We start from the raw sequence: 14,692 nt of genomic DNA on the forward strand, positions 1-14,692 counted from the left end.
ATTAATAGAACAACTGGGTAGCTAGTTAAGGAAAGGAAACAATAACAGCCACACCTCACACCTTACTCCCAAATGCATTTCTGCTGTAATATAATTTTTCTTTAGTTTTAAAAGATTGAATACTGGAAGAAAATAATAGGTGAGTATTTTTTAAATAGTATATTTAAACTTTCTAAAACTGACAGCAAAGTCAGAAGCCATGTAGGGAAAGACTAATCAATTTGACCATATAAAATTTAAATTTCTACGTGTTAACCAAAAAACTAAAAAACATAATAATCAAAATTTAAAGACAAATCAGCAACTGGGAAAATGACATTTTAACATAGTTTAGACCATGGATCACTTTATTGTAAAAAAAAAAAAAAAAAAAAAAGCTCTTACCAGTAAGGGAAAATCAGTAGAAATATGAGCAAAGGACATGAAAAGGCAATTTATTAAAAAAGATATGCAAATGGATCATAGTTATATGAACAAATGTCTGCCCCCTAGTAATTGAAGAATGGCAAATTTGAATAATAACCAAATTTTTCTCTATAAAAATGATAGTGTTTAAAAGGGGAATGTACATTATTATGCAAAGTGAGAAAAAAGTAACTCATTTTTGGAGTGATGTAAAAATATAACAGGTTTTTGATGGAGGGCTCTTTGGCAGTATGTATCAAAAACCATAAAAATGATTGTATCTTTTGACTTAAATCTAAGGAAACAAATATAAGGTGTAAATATTTACTAATGCACATGTTCATGATAGAATTGATCCTAATAGGATTGTCAGGATTCTAAAAAGCAATTTTTTATTCATTAATTATTAATTAAAATAGTACATCCATATGGTCCTTTAATCAAATTATATTTATTGATCACCTACCTGTGCCAGATACTATTCTAAGCAATGAAGATAGGGTGTAAATATACCAGATAAAGTCCCAGCATTGTTGGAAACATATATAATGCAATGTCATAATGACATGTATTATATTTTAAAAATTAAGTGATAGAGACAGAGGTTTTAGATTGGGTGGTCAAGGAATTCCTCTCTGAGTAAGTGATCTTTAAACAGACCTAAATGAAGTATGACTCATCCAGGAGAATTTTCATGGTAGAACTAAGTTAAGGTCCTGATGACAAGCTAGGTAGCCAGCGAGCAAGGGCTCACTGAGAGCTGAAAGGAGGATAGGAACCACATTTTGCAGAGCTTTGTTGGTGATGGGCAAAAACTAGTTGTGTTTAAGAGTAGAGTGAGGTGATCCTAATGATGCTCTAGAATGATCAACCTGGCTTCTGTATGGGGCAAAAGTGAAAGTCTCCTTTACTTGGTAGACTTGGTAGGTGATTACAAGCTGCTGAGATAAGAAGTGGTAGTAATTTAATTGAGTGGTAGTGGTGAAGAAGATGGGAAGATTTAGAGTCAGCATGTTTAAAAATTACATTAAAAATAGATATTAAATGACAAATGAATATGTCCATGTTAAATTAAAAACATGCACAGTGTTTCACTTTTGTAAAAATAAAAGCTATACAATAAAAGAATATATGTTATGTCTGGGTGTAGGTTTTCCTATGAGTTGTTTTTTGTTTGTTTACTTTGCATTTTCATTGTTCTAAGATAGGGTTTTGGTTTTTTTTTTGGCTCAGAAGAAAAATTACTTCAGAAAAGTTAATAGATTTAATTATGGGATACAGCAATAAAGTTCTTTGTAGATTACTAAATCTGTTCATGGCATTTAATCAATAGTCTCTAGAGCACTATAAAGGTCCCGCCATGCTATATTTCTTCAAAATCTTTCTAAAAGAATGATGCTGAAATGGTCCAGAGAGTATAGTTTCAAACTAATTTGAGAAAGGCACAACGCAGAAATTAAAACATGAAATTCTAACATTTAAAAAAAAAGTCCAACATGTGTTTTATGAGAGTAACTATAATATTTGTATTAGTTATCTGTTTTGGCCTAACAAATTACCCCCAAATCAAGCAGCTTAAAACATTTATTATCTCATACTTTCTGTAGTTCAAGAATTTGAGGGTGGCTTAGATTAGTGGTTCTGGCTCAAGTTTTCTCAGGAAGTTGCAGTCAAGACTTCAACTTGGGGTACAGTCATTTTAGACTTGGCTGGGCTTGACTGGGACTGGAGGATCCACTTCTATGATAACTTGCTCAGCTAATTGTGGAACTCTTGCTGGTTTGTCGTCAGGAGATCTCAACACTTTGCCACATGGGTTTCTCTATAGAATTTCTTCAGTGTTCTCATAACAAGACAGCTGGCTCCTTACAGAGCAAATGATCCAAGCGAGAGAGCAAAATGAATACACGCTGTCTTTTATGACCTAATCACACCTTATCACTCCTACCACATTCTATCCTCTATAAGTAAGTCACTAAATGCAACCCAATATTCAAGGGGTAGGGATTTGGCTTCATCTTTAGAAGGGAGGATTATCAAACAATTTGTGTTCATATTTTTAAATCACCAAAATTAAACCATTATATAACAATGTGTAGAATATATTTTAATTATCAAAAATAAATAATTAGAAACATTTTCACACAATCATTAATCGAATGATATAGATTAAATGTTTTACTTCTTAGTAAATAGATATGAAGGAGAGTTTTTTTGAAAGGAATCATATGATAGAAATATTTATAATCATGAAATAGTTTAATAAATATCTTTGGGTCCAATCATTATTCACTTAGACTTGAGTCAAAATACAAGTGAAGAATAGCAGACTATTTTGACAGTTTTCTAAGGGTTGACATAGAATGAGAAGACTTGTTAAACAAAGATATAGAACAAGCAGGTCATTCATTTATATTAATGCCTTACTTAGAAATTCTGACACTGAATGAATTCAGCTCGTAGGATAAAATCAAACTATCCTTTTCTGTTCAAGAATTCACCCAGCACTATTTATTAAGCATCTACTATGTTCCAGTCACTGTATTAGGTACTGTGATGCAACTACCATTTTCAAGGATGGAATCTGAAGATATTTAAAATATTTTATTTTTAAAGTATATATGTGGACCAATAAACAGTTTGCACAGTTAAGTTTTAGTATGTAGTAAGCCCTCCTGTGCTTGTCTTCATAATGTTTTTGCTATCCTGCCATTTATTTTTTCAGATGAACTTTAAAATCATTTCATTCTTCCTCCTCACTGTCCTAAAACACACACAGACACACACACACACACACTGAGATTTGAAGAGTCCTGACATAAAATTTATATGGTAACCCTAAGAGGTTAGATTTTTTTGTTGTTGTTGTTCTATGAAATATTTCCTTTAAGGATTCATGGTTTTCTATTTGCTTAGGTCTATATTTATGCCTCTAAGTGTGTTCTCTTCCAAAAACATGTTATATATTTCTATCTGTTGAGATCCATCGTTTCGTGTATAGTGTGAGCTGAGGGTCTAGCTAAATTCCCCCAGCCCACAAGAGTGGAACATCTTTATTTTATACTCCTTTGTAAAAATTGGTAAATGTCTCACTGCTTTCTATACACTTCATTATTTTAATTTGGATTATTTAAACTATAGATATATAATCTTTTTTGAAATATTTTTTGGCCATTTCATTTTGTGGCCAAGGAAAAATTAAATTGTTTAGGTTCATTTTATTTTAGGGCTCAACATCAGTTCTTTCCAACTTTAATATTTTTTTAGTTCTTAATTTTGATTAATGTCTAAGTGATCTGTCCTTTGGTTTATTTTGAATGGTTTAATCTTAAAGTGTAAGTAAAGTAGAAGAATTGTGAATGTTCTTTAGTTATCTTCCCTACAGAATTCTTGGGTAGCTACTTTTTTCTCTAAATGCTTTGTAGAATCAACTGATTTGTTGTTTTTATTATGATGAAGATTTTTTTTTAAACAACCTACTTTCTATTCCTTTCAGATTTACCTGTTTAACAGTTTGTATTTTTTATGGTTTTAACATTTTTCCTAGATCTTTTGAAATAAATTTTAAAAAAGAAGTCCACCAAGCTATTTTTAAGTGCAGCAGTCTTTACATATTCATTTTGTTTAAAATATAGTGGTACTCTTGATTTGCTGTCTCAAGTCTTTTTTTCTTTTTTGGATCACAGTGGTTTTCCTCCCTAATAATCCTTTAATATTTTTAATATTTTCTGTCCTTTTGAAACGCTTTCCATGTGTGTTGACACTCTAGAATCTGCTTTGTAAGAAATATCTTTGATAGTCTCTCTCAATTTCACTTTTGTTGTTGCCCTCAATGTAGTGATTAGAAGGGATGTGTTTCAGAGAAGCCTGGGATCAGATATTGTAATTTCTTTAAAAAAAAACCTATTATTTAAAATAAATTATTTTTGAAGTCTTTATTATTGCTATTTTTAGAGCAGTTCTAGGTTCACAGCAAAATTAAGAGGAGGGTAGAGAGATTTCCCATTTACACCCACCCCTCCCTCCAATGGATAGCTTCCCGCATTATGAACATCTCCAATCAGAGTTGTAATTTAATCCATAGTTTATATTAGAGTTCACTCTTGGTACATTCTACGCATTTGGACCAATAATTTCTGTTTTAAATATCAAAGTGTAGTAAAAAAAAATTAAAAGGCTTATTTGGTGCCTATTATGAATAGACACAATTCAGGATTGATGTATTTCATCAAACTTAAATTCTCTTTTGAAGTTCTCAATTTTTTAAGGCAATTTATTTCACCTGGACAATCCCTGCGTATTAACTTTGAATTTAATCAGGACTGCTTTCAGTAAAACCTTTGTGAACATTTGTAGAATATTTGATTTTGCTCACCCGTTAGTAGACACGAATTTTGTAAGGATTTAAATTAGGTAATTTTATTGGATACTACCTTTAGAATTATGCATTGTTTTTTGGTTTAAATTCGCCCCCTTGTAGTTAGCACATATAGAACACCTTGGATGCTTTGTTTATCCGTTATCCTAACTGTGGGGGACGCTGGCGGGCCTGGAGTTCTTTGTCAAAGGGGCTTTAGAACAGCAATTTGAGTAAAAGATATAGGTACCTTTGAATAGCGTACATACTGTTTTCACTTTAATTTTTAATTCAGATTTTATTTCGCCGTTGGGGTGGTGGGGCGCGAGGCTTTGGAGTAGGCATTTAGACACTGAGGAGACACTGAAGCACTGCTACTGCGCTTGCCGCGGCTGCTGGCCGGATATCCAACGTATGCACAATATTTAAAACAAATCATAACCATGTGCATTATGACTATTTTGAAGCTAATAAAGTTCTTTCACACATTATTGCTTGTATTCGTTCGAAAGTGAACACAGCTGTGTTGAGGGCGGAGAGGGCAAGGTGGAAGGTCCTGATTGGCTAAGCCCGGGTCAGGCGACTCTAAAGAGAGCAACCTTCCGGCTCCTTAGGGCCACGCCCACAGCGTGCTTAGCAACCGGTACCAGTGCGCAGCGACCCGAGCCCCGCGGTGAGTGACTGCTGGGTCTTGCTTCTGATGACTTGAGAGCTGAGGTTATTGCCACACTCACAATGCCGGGGCAACCCGGAGACCCACAGAGCCCCACAAATGGGAGCACCGAGTGGTCTACCTTAGGGTTTCGTAGCTCTGGCTGTTTGAAGAAGCGTTTACTCGCGCCCCGAGCCCAGGCCCGCCATGCAGGTTCCTCCTAAGAATCTAGGCGGTCTCGTGGAAACACTCCTGCAGGGGCACGAGGGAGCAGGTGCGGGATCAGCCACCAGTTTTATTCGGTAGGGAACTAGCATTTTGCTTGAGAGACTAAAAGAGGTGGGGAACTTTCTCATTGCTATCAGTAGGAGAATTCTTTTATTTTCTTCTGGGCTAGGGCTTTCTTGTTTCTCGGGTAACCCCTAATTCCTTAATTCAGTATGCATCTCGCCTCGCTGGACGGTTTTCAAGTCCTTTTATACTTGGTGAAATTGCGGCTCCCTTCTCTGCCCCCTCTCCACCCTCTCGTCCCCGGCCCCGCAGACTCATTTGTACTTCAAAAAATTTTGGAGAAGTGTCGGGGTGGCGGCGGCGGCGAGGGAGGGTCCTTGAGGTTGTGAAGTAAAAACATTTTTAAAAAAAAAATCTTGAGAAAAGGGTACAAGTTATCTATCACGAAAAGTTTCTAGGAGAGGGTAAGGCGATGGTGGGATTCCCTTATTTACCTTATCTCAACTATATAGCTGAATGGATTCTATCTTTTTGGTTGTCTTTGGTCAACTAATCTTAGCTCCTTCCTTAAGGTAGCGGTCTAAATCTTGTATTTCCTGGTGTGTGTTACCTACACGAAGGCTTATCATAATTTTAATATTGTCTAGTTCTCAGAAATTGTCTTTTAAAGTATACCTTTCCAACCTTGTTTTAACTGGAGCTTAAAAAAATATACTAGGGATTAATATTAAAAACTTACAAAAAATTCTAAGTCTATGCAAGATAGATACGGAATGTATCTAATTCATACTTAAATTTAAATTTGATTATTCGCTAGATGCTGTCATATATTTATAGACTGTCTTTTTTGATTAAATATTTTTCTTGGGCACCCCCTCCATATCACCTGGAGTCCTGTAATGGAGTTCACTGTCTTGAAATATTATAATGTTGGTTTACAGGCCAGTCCTTTTTCTCTAGATTTTTTAAGAGACTGTATTTTGTCTTTGTATCTCTCAAACGGGGAACTCAAACATCATTGGAACTTTTATTTTTGTGAAAACTGAACCAAATTGAATTTCCTAAATGACAGCTGCTTAAAATGAACAGTGTGAGTACCATTTGGTAGTGCTGAAAATGGTCAAAAACAGTAAAAAAAGAAAATTTATTTCTAGTTTATATGTATGTGTTTTTGTGTATAGTTTATTTCATACTGTATTTTTTTAGTAATAAAAAAACTTTCATTGAGCACCTGCTGTATGCCAGGCCATATTTTCTGTTGAGTATTGCAAACATAAAGCACTGGCACATAACAGAAATCCAATAAAAGAATTCATGGACAATTACATCCATTTTTGCAATTCCTTCACAAACCATTCATCACATGAGTAGTTTGCATCAGTTTGCATCAAAGCCAAATGGCTTCCTATGGTGGGTGTCAAACTAAATAAAGAGGTAAACTGAGGCAAGCTGGAATTATCAGAAATTGAATTTATTTGGGAATAGCAGAGGAATTGCGGTTTGGGAAACAAACCATAGCAAGACACAGGTGAGTCCGTTGAGGGTTTGGGGTGGGCTGTATTTAAGCAGAGGAGGTCCAAAGAGGGAGAAGTCCAGCCAGAGTCTAGTCAGTAAGTTCACTGACTTGAGGATGGGAAGAGATTCCTGGTAGATACTCACTGGTCAGGAGATAAATCCCGGATTTCTGTAAGTCAGACATTTATAGGAAATCAGTCTTGGAGTTCTTAGGTTTTATTTTCCTGAGGGCAAGTGTGAGATTCTCTGGTTCCATTTTAGATTGAAATTGATTCAGTGAGTAAAAGATTTAAGATATCTAACCAAGTCAGAACAAAACTACCATTTAAGTATCAGCTGACTGCAATTTTTCTGACTAAAGTAAATAAGTGATTAATATGAAATGAATGAAAATAGTTCATATTTAAACTCTAGTGGGACTTTTCATTGTCCTGGGCTTTCAAAATCATAGGTGAATACTTTAAACACTGCAGTTTTCAGTATTTTGAATATTGCTATTTTGTACTAATTATGGATTATATTTACATTTATGATTTTGGAAAAATATCCATTACTTGGTTTATTGCTACCAAGTTAAAAACATGAAGTAGTTATGAGTCATAGTTGATGGACTTATGTGTGCAGAAGATACTCTACTTACTTTCAATTGACTATGTACCCTCCAAGCCTTTGCTCTGGTTGAATATTCAGTCTTAGTTTTTATTAGGCCTGCCTCTGTCCTGGGGTTATACAAAGGTCTTTGGTGCTTCTGTATCAACAAAGCACTGGAGGGGCACTGCAGGGCATTAGGACACACTTTGTATCTATATGGTCCTCTCTGTTTTGGCCTACCTTTGGTGAGTTGCAGAAGCAGCCCCGGTGCATGCGCAAGCTTTTGGGCTCCCTTTGCATGTGGCATTAATTGTGCCAATCAAAGTGCAAGTGCCTCCTCTGGGAGGAGACTTAGCACGGTAATGAGGCAAAGGCAACTTTCAGTTGGTTTGGGTCTCATTTGGGCAGGTGCTGCCCTCCTGGTCAGGCTGGAACTCGTTCAGGTCAGTTGATGGCTGCTGTCTTGGGCCTTTCTGGCTTGCACTGGTTCTGCGCTTTTGCTTAAAAGTGGCCCTCACCTTTAGTTTCTGTTAAACCAGTAGAGCTGTGGGCATTGGTGAACGGATCATGCTGTGGAAAAGAAAGTAGGTTAGCCCCTGTACAGGTGTGGGTCTCTTTCCAGTGACGCTTCCACAATCCCAGGAGTTTGATTCCTCTCTACAGGGCACCCAGGGTCATTTCTTCAATGAACTTTTGTTTGTTTTTTGTCTTTTTAAGTCAGGAAAAAGCCAGTGATTGCAGGCAGTTCCAGCTTTCTGCCTTGGAGAAATTCAGTGAAGAAAGAAAGGGAAAAAAAAATGTGTATACATCTCTCCTCAGATTAAAGAAGTACAACTCAAATGGGAGAGGAGTTCTTAAAAATACGTATAAAGATTTCATACTTAAGATGCATTAATGATACCCCATTGCCCATACTTGTCTTTTCCAAACTAAACATCTTTAGTCTTAACTATTTCCAAAAGGGGCATGGCTTTATATTCCTCACCTTTGCCCTCATGCTGAAACTAAGCCGGACCCTGTGGGGCCCTCCTGAGTACAAAAAAGCCTTTCTGTGTCCCCCATTTCTTACTTGTAGGAAAAAGGCTTTCAGTCTCCTGGACCTTCTCTGAGTCCCAGAGAGCAGATGCAAGCAATTACTAATTAGGGGAGTTCAGCATTTTCAGATGAGCTGCTCCTTCCCCTTAAGGCCTTTGCAATAAACCCTTCTCTGCTCCACGCTCCTCCGAAGTTTTTGGTTTGTTTGGCCTCCCTGTGTTTGGGTTCGACGGCATTGGGGCTGGGGGAAGAATGAAATCATTGGGAAATGTATGTTTGGAGTGGTTACTTAGGCAGTCATGTAAAAGGTGAGAGCAGAGTAGAGGGAGAGAGAGCTGGAGACTGGAAGATAAGAAGTCACTGTATTAATCTAGGGAAAAAGTAATCGTGTCCTGATTTAGGAGAATGAAGGAAGGGATGAAAAGGAGACTTAACAGAGCTGCTTTGAAGAAAGGAGTCAATAGCATTTAGTGACCAATAGTGCCTCCCCAGTGCTTTGATGCTGGTTGAGCTGGTAAACAGCCTGCAGCAGGGTAAGGCCTGACAACAACCATGAAAGGGTGATTTACATGGAGCCTTAGTTTTTCTTTATGATTGAAGGTGACAAATAAACTAAATTGTCTAGTTTTGGACTTAGACGTGTATTTCTGATGTTTTTTAAAAAAAGTTCATCTTGTCTGAGCTGCTGTCATTTTTAGTTCTGTTATGTCACTAAATCTAATTCTAATACAATATATTCTCTTAATATTATTTTTATTGGGGTTGGTTGTGGTTGTGGAGTTGATTGTACGCAGCTGGGTAATTCTTACTGGTGTTCTCGATTGTGATTTCAATTAGATGTCAGCTGAGGCTCTAGTCTTCTGCAGCCATGACTGGGTTGAACATCCAAAATAGCTCACTTCTGTTGCTGGCAGTTGCTGTTTGGTGTCACTAGGAAGCCTGGCCGGGTGGTCAGGTAGAGCTATTAACCCAAGCACACACGTGGCTTTCCGTGCGATGCTGGCCTTTAGCATGGTGGCTGGACTCTGAGAGAACATTCCAGGAGACTTCAGGAGACTGCAAGGCTTTTTTTTTTTTTATGGTTTAGCTTCATATGTCCCAGGGTATTACTTCTGCCATACTCTGTTAATCAAGCAAGTCCCTTAATTAAGCCCAGATTCATGGGGAGAGTGAATTAGGTTCGATCTCTTGTGAGGAGTGACAAGGTCACATTGCAGAATGATACACTGTATGGGAGATACTGTACCATTTTGAAAATGCAATCTGCTACCTTGAGTTTTGATACATACATGCACCCATGTTACCAACCCCAGAATTTAACATTTCCATTGTAATCTCTACTCTAGCCCTGCCCCACCATAGTCTTCATCATGTAATAGTTTTGCCTGTTCTTTAACTTCCTGTATATGGAATTGTGTCGTATGTTCCCCTTTGTGTTTGGCTTCTTTCATTCAACATATTTTTCACTCAATGTATTATTTTTGTTGCATGTAGCGTTAGTTTGCTTTTTAAATTACTGACAAGAATCCTGTTATATAAACATAACACACTTTGTCTATTCTCTTACTGATGGATGTTTGGGTTGTTTCCAGCTTGAGACTATTATGAATAACGATTACTGTAAACATTCTTGTACATGTCCTTTTGAAATACTGTTTTCGTTCCTTTTGGAATGAAATTTCTGGGTTGAGAGACAGGTATATGATTAACTTCCTAAGGTGCAAGTAGATTCCCAAAGTGGCTATAGCTTATTTTCACTCCTTTCTGTAACTTACAAATGTTCCATTGCTTCACACCTTACAAAAGCTGGTACTGTCAGTTTTTAAGCAAATGTTAGCCATACTAGTTACAGTGAAATAGAATTTAATTGTGGTTCTAATTTGAATGTTTTGAAGTTTAATAATTTTGAGCATATTGGCTTTGTTGATTTCCCTTCTCACATTTTGTTCTGCATATCATTAATTTCTGTTCTTAAAAATTCTCTTTACTTCCGGTTTTTTGGGAGAATGGCTGATACTTTTCTTTCATCTTATGTTAGCTAATTAATTTTTAGCTTTTGTTTGTTAGATATAAGGGTTTAACATTTCCTCTGAAGTGCTTTTGTTGCACCTCATGTGTTTTTATAGGTATGTCTTTACTATCATTTAGTTTTAAATATTTGTGAAATTCTATCATTATTTCTTTTTTGATCCACAGTTGACTTAGTATTAGGTTTTTTTATTTCCCAGTGTATGGAATGTTAATTTATTTTTTTATTATAGTTCTCTAATTTAACTGTTTTGATGTCAGGACTATAATCTACTCATAGAGATTACCTACTGTTTGTAATTGAAGACTTACTTCAGGCTAGAATTTCTAGAAATCATACTTGGTGCTTGAGAAAAATGCAGTTTTCAGATTGAATGCAGAATTCTTTGTGTCCATCATATTATATTGTCTAAAGCTTCTGTACCTTTGCTAATTTTCTTTTTGTTGCCTCCTTGACTTACAGTTAAGAAGGCATAACTCAAACTGCTTTTTACTAATTGATTTTCTCAGAGCCACAGTGGTTAGCTACCTCTTTCTCTACCCATATGCACACCAATGCATAACAGCCTTTCCTTTCCCACGGGAGCTTAGCTCATAGATCCTTGCCTTATAATTTCTTGGATTTCAAGTTTCCTTCTTAGCTCTACAAAGCTGCTTTTAAAGACAGGACCCAAAGCCTATGTTAGTCATCTTTTCTGGAATTGAAACCCATGTCACTAATTTTGCTGGATTGTTTATTTATAAAACTTGTAGTTGAATGTAATACATATTTTGTATGTGCAGATTCTTCTGAGATTTTTATGTAGATATTTTTCAAATAAACATAGTGTCCCTTTTTTCCTTTTTTAAAATATTTTTGTTGGCTAGGTTTACCTACAGAATCTTGGGTAGTGGCAATAATATAGATACCCTTACATTGTTACTGGCTTTTCAGATAAATCTAAATTTTGCTTGTTAATTATCACATTTCTTTTCCTTTCTCCTAGACATTTAAATTGAGTAAACTACTAATCCTAGCTTGTAGAATTTTTGTTCATTTTTATAATAATGAATGGAAACTGAGTTTAACTGAATTATTCTTTGGCATGTGTAAAATATTTTCTACTTCTTTGCTTTAAATCCATCAGTGTTATGCTCTATAATAATAGATTTTATAGTATTAAATTATCTTTGCTCTTCTGAGGCTAACCTTTCTAAGTTATAAAGAATTATTTTTATTGGTATTGTTGGATTTGGTTTCCTTATGTTTTATTTAGAATTTTTGCAGCTATGTTAATAGGTGAGATTTCCCTACAAATTTATTTTCTTGTACTGACCCAGATCCTGTAACCTTGGATTTTGTAAAAATTTATCCCTTTTTGTTTAGGATCTGATAAGATTGTTGAAACTCTAAAAGAATTTAAAATAGTAACATTATGGAATACCTTAGAAAGGTAACCTGGGGGGAAAGAATGAACATAAGAATAAAAGAAAATAACAAACTAAATAACTGTATTAGCCATTTTAAAAGCAGTTTTTGTTTAAGTGTTCAGGTTATTCTTTTCGTTTTGTAAAATTAGATATTATGTCTTTTTTTGGTCTATTACCACTTAGAGAAACCTGATATATATCATATACTATATTTATATTATATATGGTGGTCTTGTGATTTTTAGTTAAATGCTGATAAAATTGATTAAATCTATAATTGTGAATCAATACTTTAATACATTTTATTGTAAAAACTTCAATCATGCAGGACAGTTGGAAGGCTAGTAGATGAATCCCCACTTACTTTTAACCAAGATTTAACAATGATCAATTCTATCCATACACTGTGATGCGTTAATTACGTGGTATATTTATATCAAAAGTGTTCATTACTTAATGCATTTGTGTGATTAGTTAGGAGTATTACACAAAGAACAAATAGTGATGAGTTGTATTCTCTACTTGGATAATAAGGACTCACTAACAGGAGATACCTTTATATTTATATTTATAGACGAGTATACTGAGGCATCTGGAAATTAATTTGCACAATGATGTAGATGTAATGTGTGCTGGAGCCAGAATTTACAGTGAGCTGTTGATTCCTGCCTTTGTACACTTAACCCGTATACCACACAGGAGTCTGATGGGGGACTTCACAGAGGCAGGGAGACAAGCCAAGGGAGGAGTGTCGTGATTAATGAGAAAGACATTTATTTCTAGAAGGGATGGTAGACAGAGTCAGTAACTAGAGGGATCAAGAATTGCCCACCTGGAGATCATGTCAGATTCCCAGATACTGTTTTGTGCACTGGGATAAATTTGAGGGTAAATAACATTTAATATAAAAATCGTGTCTGATAGAAGTATAAGGTAACATCAAGCTGTTTATTTTCCCACTTCAGAGGAATATGCAAGGTAAATCTTTGGAATCTATTTAAATTATTGTAAATGATCTCTGTTAAGGTGATAGAGAAAATACGAGTTATTGCAGACCATACTCTATAGTGGGTTGCTGTGTGTGCCAAGAAATTAGAGCAAACAAAGAGCCGGATCTTAGAAATAGCTGATGTCAAAAATAATGAAAAATTTGGCCTTTTATTTCAGAATTTGAGGGGAGACTTTATTAAAGAGGGTATCCAGTCTTTACGATCAGTTTTATTTACCTAAGATTTTGTGTCCATTTCAATCCACAAATTCAGTCAGTACCCTGCATTTTTGGGTACTGTAAAGAATAAAAGGATATTTAAATCTTAAAGATCTATTTAACTTATAAAACAGCTTATTTTTATATTTGCATCACCTTTTGCTGATTCAGGGAAAATGATGGCTATTTCTTGACAATGATGTCAATGTGAAATAATCTAATTTAACAAGTCTACTTTAATCTCTTTACATTTAATTGTTGTGATTTCCCAGCAGAGTAAAAGAAATGAATTTTGTACTTGATAGGAGAAAAATGAAAAGCTTTGGCTTCATGTTAATTTTCTATTCCTGTTTTAAAGTGGTCTTTGTGTTACTGGCTCTGGTCCTTGGACTCTAATCAATAGAAATTGATAAGAGGCCAGGGGAGGAATTCAGGCAGCACTAGGGAGCAAAAACAAGAAACGGGTGTCCTTGCTGATTACCCAAGGAGGGCGGGATGGTTCCTTAAATGGGGTGAGGATAGGGGCAGATCCGTGGGTCAGAGCAGAGGGGTGGCTTAGGTGGTCTGCACACCCACAGGTGGTGCTATGCACAGGTGTCACGCGCAGAACCTTGCCTTTGCTCTTGGCATCCCAGAAATGGCAGTTGATTTGTGGCCTTTTGTATCTTACGGTTCATAATTGCCCCAGCTGTGGGTGCTTGCAGTTATTTTTAGTCCCTTGTAGTTTCTCCGTATTCTGTTGCTCGAGGAGACTTGGTTTCTCCAGGTGCAGGCACTACAGTATAGGGTCCCAGGTCCCAGCCTGTCTCATACGGTTACTGAAGAGCATGAGATAAGCCTCTGTTTGCCTCTTTCTGTACAATTCACTAGTCAAATCATGATATGTGACTGTTTTGAGGACGCATAAAAATGGTACAAATGATTCCTCTTGCAGGTTTTAATAACTGGTTCAAAAAAACTTTTTATCAAATAGTGTATTGAAAGCTGAAAATTAACTTGACTAATGATTAATATGCGTGACTCTAGTTATATTAATACAGGGCAAAACTCCCTGCGGCGCCTACAGAGTTAGTAGTAACCAATTCCTTGAGGATAACTTCAGGTTTTGGACTGTACTGAGAGTTTGATGAAGAATATTCTTATGAAAAGACTAAACATTTTGTGAAAGTTGATAACACTTTGAGATTCTATTTTTTTGAGGTTTTTTTTGAGGGGAGAAAGGAAGTTGTTTTAAATCTTACTTCCTTTATTTACCCGACTA

The 14,692-nt window shown here is 35.8% G+C and overlaps 1 protein-coding gene across 8 annotated transcripts in view; it reads left to right on the forward strand.

Annotated features, from left to right (window-relative positions):
* The window catches only part of TMEM232 (transmembrane protein 232), a 246,282-nt gene that overhangs the window by 1,230 nt on the left and 230,360 nt on the right, over positions 1–14,692 (forward strand). Inside the window, exon 1 of one of the 8 annotated variants that reach the window (XM_072958285.1) lies at positions 5,382–5,435. The exons of 6 other annotated variants lie outside the window; for them this stretch is intronic. The gene's annotated coding sequence lies outside the window, so the exon portion shown is untranslated. Of the gene's footprint in view, positions 1–5,381; positions 5,436–5,456; positions 5,717–14,692 lie in introns of those variants that run through there. One more of the 8 variants, XM_072958287.1, reaches the window with a different exon arrangement.

The sequence above is a fragment of the Vicugna pacos genome, chromosome 3, assembly GCF_048564905.1.
Source record: "Vicugna pacos chromosome 3, VicPac4, whole genome shotgun sequence".
Taxonomy (NCBI): Eukaryota; Metazoa; Chordata; class Mammalia; order Artiodactyla; family Camelidae; genus Vicugna; species Vicugna pacos.